At 50.8% G+C, this 9,220-nt stretch overlaps 2 non-coding genes across 2 annotated transcripts; one reads left to right on the forward strand and one right to left on the reverse strand.

The window, feature by feature from the left end:
• The first annotated feature begins 8,690 nt into the window (after positions 1–8,690).
• Positions 8,691–8,763, forward strand: TRNAV-CAC (transfer RNA valine (anticodon CAC)). Its single transcript has one exon. It is a non-coding gene; the product is annotated as a tRNA-Val (tRNA).
• A 353-nt stretch (positions 8,764–9,116) lies between these two features.
• TRNAG-UCC (transfer RNA glycine (anticodon UCC)) lies at positions 9,117–9,188 on the reverse strand. The gene has a single exon. It is a non-coding gene; the product is annotated as a tRNA-Gly (tRNA).
• Between the last annotated feature and the right edge of the window lie 32 nt (positions 9,189–9,220).

The raw sequence follows: 9,220 nt of genomic DNA on the forward strand, positions 1-9,220 counted from the left end.
AGAGCAGTCTTATTCATTAAGGGAATGGTCTTGTATGCATTTGGGCCTGTTATCAGTAACACTCCAAAGGGAAATGGACTACTTAAACCTATTATATCACTGCTTTATTCACCGTGTGCTGCCATTTACCTCCTACATGACGCTGGGCTCTAATAGCACCAGTTCTGAGAAACCCTGCACATTAGCCACAAGCAGCTCATTAATCCACTGTTTTCATTCTTGCAAAAAAATGGGCTCCAACCACATGAGAGCTCAGATGCCGAGTGCTCAGCCAGAACCAAAACATCTCTGTTGTGCCAGCAGTTCTGAGGTAGCCCCAAACAGAACAGCACTTCCAGCTGATGGAGCACAAAGGTGGATCCTTGGCCTTGGGGAAATGAGGGCTCTGCAACCAGGGAAAGGGACAAAGCTGTCAGCCAGCAGCTCTTGCAGGGAAGCTTGGAAAATCCAGTTCCTGGAGGCTCCAAGTCAGGTCTGTGCGGCGTTCACTAGGATCAGGTCCTGGCTGTCAATGCAGCTTCATCCCAGGATATCAATTGTCCCAGACTGAAGAAAAAAAAGAATGAAAGGCATGTCTTGAACTCCAGCACGGGGAGTCCATGAGCAGGCTGGGGACTGGCAGAATTAATTCCAAGCAGGTACAATGAGCTCTTCCTCGAGAGCCCTTGAGGAAAATGAAAGGCCCCATGTGCCAGCCCAAGGCACAGCCCGGGGAGTCCTTTGGCCGCTCGGCAAACACGCAGCGGTTGTGACACAAAGCAGCTGCCACATCTGTTCCATCAGGGACAAGAGCCCTGTAAGGGCCTGGCCTTTCTCTTCTGAGCCTGCTCCTGCTCCGTGCTGAGGAGCCAAGCTGCTCCATCTCCTGGCTGCTGCATTCCCTGACCCAGCTCCTCTCCATCCCAGGGCAGAGCTCCTGCAGAACAGCGTGGGTGTCTCCAAACAGGATTATTGCTGCTGAAATCTCCAAGGCTAACAAACAAACCCTTTAACTGGAAGATGGACGAGAGCTCACATGAAAACAACTGCTCATCCACGTGGGAGTAATAGAACATCTGTGTTCACAAATGAGGCACAAACCAGGAACAAGGGGCAATACCTTTTCTTGAATGAGACTTCAGGAATCTGAGCTCTGTTCTTCTGGTCACTTTTTCCTATCTTACTTATCCCGCCAGCTCTATCCCTGTCACAGACCTATCCCAAAGCCATCAGGGTGCATAGAATGTAGAATATCCTGAGATTCCCACGTGGATCATCAAGTCCAATTCCTGAATGTGTTGCAAAAAATGTAAGCAGGGAAATCAGACTTAGGGTGAGCAGTTGAGTTCATTTCTGCTCTTGGGTGAGGACATGAGTGAAATGCAAGGCAAGGGGTAGAGCGCTGTTGATGGTGGCAGAATTCCTGCCTGGCAGGGCTCTTAGTCCTGCTCAGGAGAACTGACAGCCCCACCATGCACACTGCCCAGGAAGACTGAGGTAGATAAAATCCCTCTTGCCAAAAGGAAATGTGATTCCAGGATCCCTCACCCTCCCTGCTCCAATGTGTCTGTGCAGAACAGCTCTCAATGAGCTGGGAGCTGAGAGGCACTTACAGAGGCATTTAGTCTCACACAAAACATTCTCCTGGGGCACGAGGGGGATGGAGCAAGGCTGGGCAGACTCCTCTCATTGAGCTCAGCTCCACTGAATCGATATATGATTAGGCAGCAACTCCAGCCCTTAATATTCCACCTCTGAGCAGTACCATGTTTGTGTTGAACAAGGAAGATCTAGGCTAGACATGGGGAAAAATTCTTTGCAGTGATAGGAATAATATATCCTGCAACAATCACTTTACCCAGCGGCATGACCTCCAGAGCTCTGACCAGTGTGGGTGACAGGCCCCAGCTCCAGGCTGTCTCTGCCCCTCTTCCCTCTCCAGCTGAAGCTGCCATGCCAAGTGCCACGACAAACAGGCTGCAAACCCCTCTCCCCACCTCCTGCCTCTCCCTGCCCCACCTGAGGCCCTGTTTTCTCTCGTGATGCTCCTAATGAAACTAAGTGGCTGCAAGCAGAAAGTTTCCACTTCCTGCCTGGGGGCTGATTAGCGCGGAGCTGCCACCGGCAGCATCCCGGCTGGAGCCTCCGCGGATGGGAGCCCTCGGGGGAGGGATAAAGCCGTGCTCCGTGCCCTCTGCTCAGCGAGCACCATTAGAGCACTGACTGCCTAACCTGGCAACCTGAGAGAGCAGGACCTCGCTGCTCTGGCTGCTGGGGCCGAGGTCTCTGGAAAACATGGGCTGGTGCATGGATGGGTGATATCCTCCAGTCCTTGACACAGAGTTGTAGCAGCAGAACCCAGAGAAGAAGAAGTAAAGTTCTTTTATCAGGTGTGTTGCAGCAATCTTGGCTAGTGCTGCTCAAGGAGAGCTGGACTCACCTGCTGTTGTTGTGTGTGCTTAATGCTGTCAGAAGACACTTCTCTGCATCCCTGATGGATGGAGACTCTTTGTGTCCTGATGGAGAATAAAGGGGCAGCTGCCAGGTGCTGCTCCATCTCTCCATCGCTGAACAGTGACAGAGATCAGGGCTGGCTGATGTCACATGCCCTCTCTTGCTCTTGGGTTACACTCCTGCACCTCGGAGTTCCTGGCTGTTCCTGGAAATCTGGGCTGAAACAGAAGGCCTGGGTTGCCCTGCGATCACCTTAGGGATGGGAGGGGAAAGTAAACAAGATTCTGCTCAACACTGCAGAGACCAACTGCTCCAGCGTTGCCTGGCAGATGGGGCCCAAGAGGGAGACCATCTGTTTCCGAGTGAAGCCCTAAACTTCTCCCTGTGAGATCCCGGGCTGAAGAGATCCAACAGAGTTCAGGGGGTGCAGAGGCACAGGGGAGCAGCCGTGACCTGGAGGGCTCCTTCAGTCCTTGGTGGGCAACTTCCAGAGCAGAGCCAGGGCTTGGACCTTGAGTCTGTGGGCCATTGGATTCCTGAGTGTTCCTATTCCCTACATTGATTTTTTTCTCTCTTTTCATATCTCCACCCTCTTTTCCTCTTGGCAGTCCTTCCCATGTTTGTGCAGTGCTGTGGAACAGTCTGTGTTCCCTGTTGCAGAGCTGGGCAGGGCCTGTGTGGTTCACAGCTGTCACAGCCCTGCTCTCTGCCCATGCCACTCTCCTTGTCCCACAGACCCCACCTGGCTGTGCCAAGGCCACCTGCCCAACCCCTGGCTGTTGACACTTCACCTGGCTCCTGCAGCACATCCAGGTGATACCAGCAGGGGTTAAAAACAGGCGCACTGGGGAGGGAGGTTGGAGAAATGCTGTTAGACCTCAGGGCAGGGGTTGGCATCTCAGAGAGAAGGGGATGGCATCCAGGGAAAGCTGGAGAAGGAAAGAGCAATTTTGCTGATAGTCAGCATGTCTGGGAAGCTGGGAACATATTGCACTAAACCGATAATAACACCTTGAACAGCAGGGTGGTCGTTTCCATCTGGCCTCGTGCTGGGCTCAGGCTCTCTCATTCCTTCCCCCCTGCAGCCAGGGAATCCGAGGCACTGGGATGGCACAGGTCACCCAGCCAGGCTGCAGCTGGAAAGAGGAGAGCTGCCACAGTCTCTTGGCTCTCCTTTTGCCCCAGCTCCATCCTCCTTCAGCTGGGAAGTGGGAAGGCACTGGAGCTCTTCGCTTAATTAGAAGTAACAGCTGAAGCACTTGAGAAACAAAAGCTCCTTTCTATCTCTGCCCCACTTTTTCTTGGGAGCCAGGGGTGGGGAGCAAATTGCTTAGAAGCCAGAAAGCACCCTGGATCTTGTCACCATGGCTGCACAGGCACAGCCTCCTGTTATCTCCAGAGGAACAAAACCCTCCTCCCACCCTCCCTTGTCTCAGCTGGAGCTGATAAAAGGAGAAGAAATAAACAAAACAAATAATAGTAGTAATAAGAATAGAAAAATACCCCAGCCCAAACCAGCAAATAAATATTCAGGGAATGAACCAATCTTCTGCAGAACATATTATTTTCTGCAGTGGATTTTGGGTTGTTGGAGAGCTGAAGAACTCCAATGAGTATTTCAGGTTATAGAGGCTATCTCAGAAATATGCAGTCAAAACTCGGGAGCATCCCAGATGATGCCATTTGCTGGAGAATAACAATCTCTACCTATATCCACATAATTGTATCATTCTGATTTATTTTTATATATGGATGTCTGCACTAATAACATGATCAGATATAACTTTTATGTCTTCTTGTTTGGAATCCACAATGATCACCCCCCTAAGATGTCAACAAGACCTGGACTCCTGCCTCTTCTGCTTCTGGTGCACAGACAGAGAGTGTTGTCCAAATGCTCCTGGAGCTCTGGCAGCCTTGGGGCTGTCACCATTCCCTGGGCAGACTGGGCAGTGCCCACCACCCTCTGGGGGAAGAACCTTTTGCTAATATTCCACCTAACCTCCCCCTGAGAGACAACACATTTTTGTGCTACCACAGTTAACCTGCTTTTGGTACCTGAGCACCTTCAGTCTCTGCTGCAGTGTGGGCTTTAGAAAGTAAATCATAATGCAAACCAAAGTGGGCTGTTGCTGTTTTTGTTGTGTTCTCACAACTAAACAGCTAAATTTACACCAAATAGTATAGCTGCAAAGCAGTGAAAACTAGCAACCATATATTTGTATTTTGAGAGAAATTAGGGCTATTATGGTTGCTCCAGACAGGCTTCCTACAGGAACTGGGTGGATAATTTCACTGGGTGCTTCATGTACCAGAGCTCTGACCATCTGCTGAAGGGAACATACCTTTTAACAACATGTCTTGTTTTGGCTCCGTGCCTTCAGGGCCACCTCCCTACAACAGGCACTATTTCAGTGCTTAATTACATTTACTGTTAGAAAGGACAACTTATTTTTAGTGCCTGTCTTTCCAATATCAGCTGGTGGCCACCAAATATTCCACTGCCTGTGTGTTTAAATCAGCCTGGGAATTATGTAGGCCACTGTAGCTGATGGCCCAGGGTAGCTCTAAGATGTCTTGTATTAAAAAAAAAAAAAAAAACAACAAATCATGTGTGAACAAACAAATGAAGGAGAATAGGAACAACTGATATTTCAGCTTAACCTAGTTTCCTCCTTTTGGCACTGGCTGGCACACTCAGTGCTTTGGCTCACCTACTTTTTTACTATCAGTAGTAGAAATGATAACACTTGCAATTTTAGCATGCAAATTATGACTTTATAATACAATGAACATTTTTCTTAAGTATTGTTTTTTGTTTGCAGCTTTTTCTTGCAACTGCAAAAGAATATCAAGCTGTCCTTCCAAAAAGACTGAATTAAGTGGCTGATTACATCTTTCCACTTTTCCCTACCCACGATTTTCCCCACTAGTTTTTGGCCCAACTAAAGCAAAGTGGCACCTGTAAAAGTCCAACCTGGGGCACAAAAGACCATTCATTTACTGCTGGGAGACTTGAAGGGGTGGACTCTTATTTTAAACTTATCTGCCCTTCCTTTGCATATGGATTTACCTGAATGAATTCATTTAGACCATGACAACAGCTTGCTGAAAAGATTAGGCTCTTGCTGGTAGCTCTCATGTCCTCCCATGGCCAGATAAACATGAACATCTGCATTGCCACTGTAAAAACAGCAATAAGGATATTAATGAAACTGGGGGGAGAACTGGGATGAGGTTCTAGTGCTCACATCCTCCTGGAAAACTCTCCCCAGGACCTCTCTCTGGAGGCAGACACTCGGATGGCTTTGAGAGCCTGAGCTGAGGTCATTTTTAGGGAATTGCTGCTATTTCCCCAAACACACCTATCTGTAAAGAAGGCAGTGTAGGATTTCACAGCACCCCAGGTGTTCATAGACTTTTGGGGAACTTATGAGAGGAAATGAATTGGGCAATGCTGAGGATTGCAACTCAGGTCATGGAATAATGAGTTGGAAGGGTCCCCCAAGGATCATCAGTCCATGCCCTGCACAGACACTCCAACAATCCCGAAGGTCTCCCTGAGCCTCCTTTACTCCAGGCTGAGCCCTCTCAGCTCCCTCAGCTGCTCCTGGTGCTCCAGACCCTTCCCCAACTCTGTTCCCTTCCCTGGACACAATCCACCCCTCAATATCCTTCTTGTCCTGAGGGGTCCAAAACTTGTCACCCCTTTGTCTCCTAACCAGTGATGGTTAAAGGTTCCCAGGGGCACATGGCTGTGGTGTGGCAGAGCTTGTTCCTGCCCAGGCAGTGTGTGACTTCTCTGTCCCCTGCTGACCATGGCACCCCTTTTATGCCTCAGCATCACGTGCTGGATGAGTGCCTGCCCCTCCACTATCCCCACGCACCCCCCGATGTCCCAGCACCCACCAACTCCCAGCATCTGTGCCACTTGCTTGGCCTCTTTTCCTTTATGCTGCTCCCCTCCACCGTCGTGTGACAGCTATTGTGTGGTCCCTGCCACACAAAAGCCAGCCTGACCTAATTTAAATCAGTGCTATTGAAGCCGTTCTTGTTTTATCTCCCAGCACAAGGGCTGTGCTCCCCGTTTCAGAGGCAGAAGAAATGAATGGCTAATTGGGGGGGTATTGTGCACGGCAGCAGCGTTGTCTCCCGGCCCTGATTGTCAGCTCTCCTGCTCCACGATGCTTCCAGCTCCCCTCTTGGAACAGCCACGCAGGCTTTGGGAGTGGAGGGAGGAAAAGGGTAGAATGGGACTGTGCAGCCAGCGCAGCGTGTCAGGGAAACAAAGCCGAGCACGGCCGCCGGTGAGAGCTGGGGGAGGGCTCCTCGCTCAGAAAGGGCAGATGCTGGTGATAATAGAAGAGAATATCCAGCCTTCACCTCCACTTGGGGCCCCGGGTTATTTTTTTTTCCCCTGCCATAGTCCTTTCTCGTGAGGCACAGGGGGCTCCCACACCCAGCAGTGCCACACGGGTGGGAAGTGCTGGGAGCGGAGGAAGTGGGATAGGTCAGGGACTGGAAAGGAGAATGCTGAAGGATCTTTGTCCTGCGGGCAAAGTTTGAGCCGTCCCTGACAAAGGATCTTTGTCAGAAAATCCAGAACATCCCCGGGAGCCATTCCAGCAAGCAGGAACCAGCAGGAAGAGGGGGCTTTGTCCGGGCCCCCCAATCCAGCGCTGCCCACGCGAGGAGCATCCAGAGCCCACGACTCGGTGTGGCGCTGCCAGAACCAGGCAGCAGCACCGCGGGATCCGGGTGGGTTTGGGAGTTCACACCGACAGCACGACGTCTTCACGGAATTCCTGCCTCTGCCTCCCACAGGTACCTTCCAAGAGCTTCCTCCCTGGCGCTGTCTGTTCTTGCAGCTCCTCTCTCCCCCCATCGCCAGGCTGAAAGAGGGCTGCAGGAGAAAACAAAACCCAAAGCGTTTGAATCTTCCCACGGATGGTCTTGGGTCACTCCCAGATCCACTTCCCCCTGCTCGAGGGAGGGAACCTTGCCCCCAGCTATTGATCAGCTCTGCTCAGCTGATGCTCAGTGCAAAGGTTGTAACCAGTCCTCTCTGCGGCTCTGCCAGCTGCAGGCAAAAAGGATTTCAGTCCAGGATGTTTAACAACAACACGGAGCAAACAAGTCCCGAGACATCGGGTTTGTCACGGACTTGTAACGTTATAATCCTTATCATGAATCAGATCAGAATAAAGCACTGGCAAGCCCTGAAGTTAAAGTGACAACCTCTTCTCTAGCCCTTTTGGTTCTAAATCGGAAGATCAGCTACAAAACTGTAAAATGAAATCATAAAATTAAAAATGGATTTTATTAAGAGAAAGTGTTACTAAAAGTGATGTTCTTTTTGCTTTCATCTGAGTTTATGACTCATTTCTCCATTCTAAGCTTTTCTCTGCAGCCAGCAGAGCATAAAATACACTCCAGCAAATAAAACAAAACAGGAAAACATAATTCTCATGTTACCACCTGATTCTAAGGGCTGAGGTTTTTACCAAAAAGAGAAGGATTGCCATTAAGTAAATTGTTAACATTGCAGTAGGGTAAGAGGAACAAACTTAGAACTGTCTGGGTTTGTCAGCTCTTGACTGAGGGTGCTGAGGCCTTGGAATGGAATTCCCAGAGCAGCTGTGGCTGCCCCTGGATCCCTGGAAGTGTCCAAGGCCAGGCTGGATGGGATTTGGAGCATCCTGGGACAGTGGAAGGTGTCCCTGCTCATGGCAGGGGGTGGAATGAGATGAGATTTAAAGTTTTTCCAATTCAAACCAATATGGCATCTTGTGACTCTGTGATTGCCAACATGTCTGTCCTTGGGGGCCGCTCGTCTCCCAGCCCCTGTGCCCTGGGCCAGGCGGGTCCTGTCCCTCCCAGGTGGCTCTCCAAGGAGCTCCACTCCCTGTAGCCACTATTCTACCGACATCTGGTGGCAGCTGCCTTAGGGAAAAGAGACATTTTTTTTCTTCAGCAGCGCCCTGCGCCCCCTCAGCGGGAACCTCCCTGTGGGGTTGTGTCGTCTCTGAGGGGACCCCCGAAACACTGCCCGGGACACGCACCTCAATTCTCTCCTGAGACCCAGCGGGTCTCTGCGAACTCCAATTAATCATTGATGGTAATCACTGGGAGTCCCACGCGGCGATTTTAGGGGTTTGCGGGAGGTTTATTTTGAGGTTGCCGTGAGGGAAAGCCGCACCCCCTCAGCCGCCATGGCAGGAACATGGGCCACCGCCGTGCAGACGCTTGCATGGCGGGTTTCCGTAGTGTAGCGGTTATCACGTTCGCCTCACACGCGAAAGGTCCCCGGTTCGATCCCGGGCGGAAACACCTGGTTTTTTTTTTCCTCCTTTACCTCAGGGTGTATTTTTTCTGGCTGTTAATTTCCTTGTTATTTTGGTTTGGAGTGGCTTAAGGTTTCGGTGCTTCAGAGTTATTTATTTATTTATTTCCCCGCCGTCTACTGACGACTCGGGGTCTCCACCGCGAGTTGGGAAGAGAAGCAACCGGCACCACGCGTCCCCATCGCTGAGCAGCGCCCGCCTCCCGCCGGGGCTCAAGCGGGAAAAGAGCGGCCGGGCGGTGCTCCGTGTGCCGGTGCATCTCAATTCGGTTCGGATCGGTGAGAAACGGAGGGGGGAAAAAAAAAGATAATATGAGGAAGAATAAATATAAAACGAATTTGCGTTGGCCGGGAATCGAACCCGGGTCAACTGCTTGGAAGGCAGCTATGCTAACCACTATACCACCAACGCCTGCTGATACAGGCTCTCCCCGCTTCACTCAG

This window comes from Lonchura striata, chromosome 28 (assembly GCF_046129695.1).
Source record: "Lonchura striata isolate bLonStr1 chromosome 28, bLonStr1.mat, whole genome shotgun sequence".
NCBI classification, from domain to species: Eukaryota; Metazoa; Chordata; class Aves; order Passeriformes; family Estrildidae; genus Lonchura; species Lonchura striata.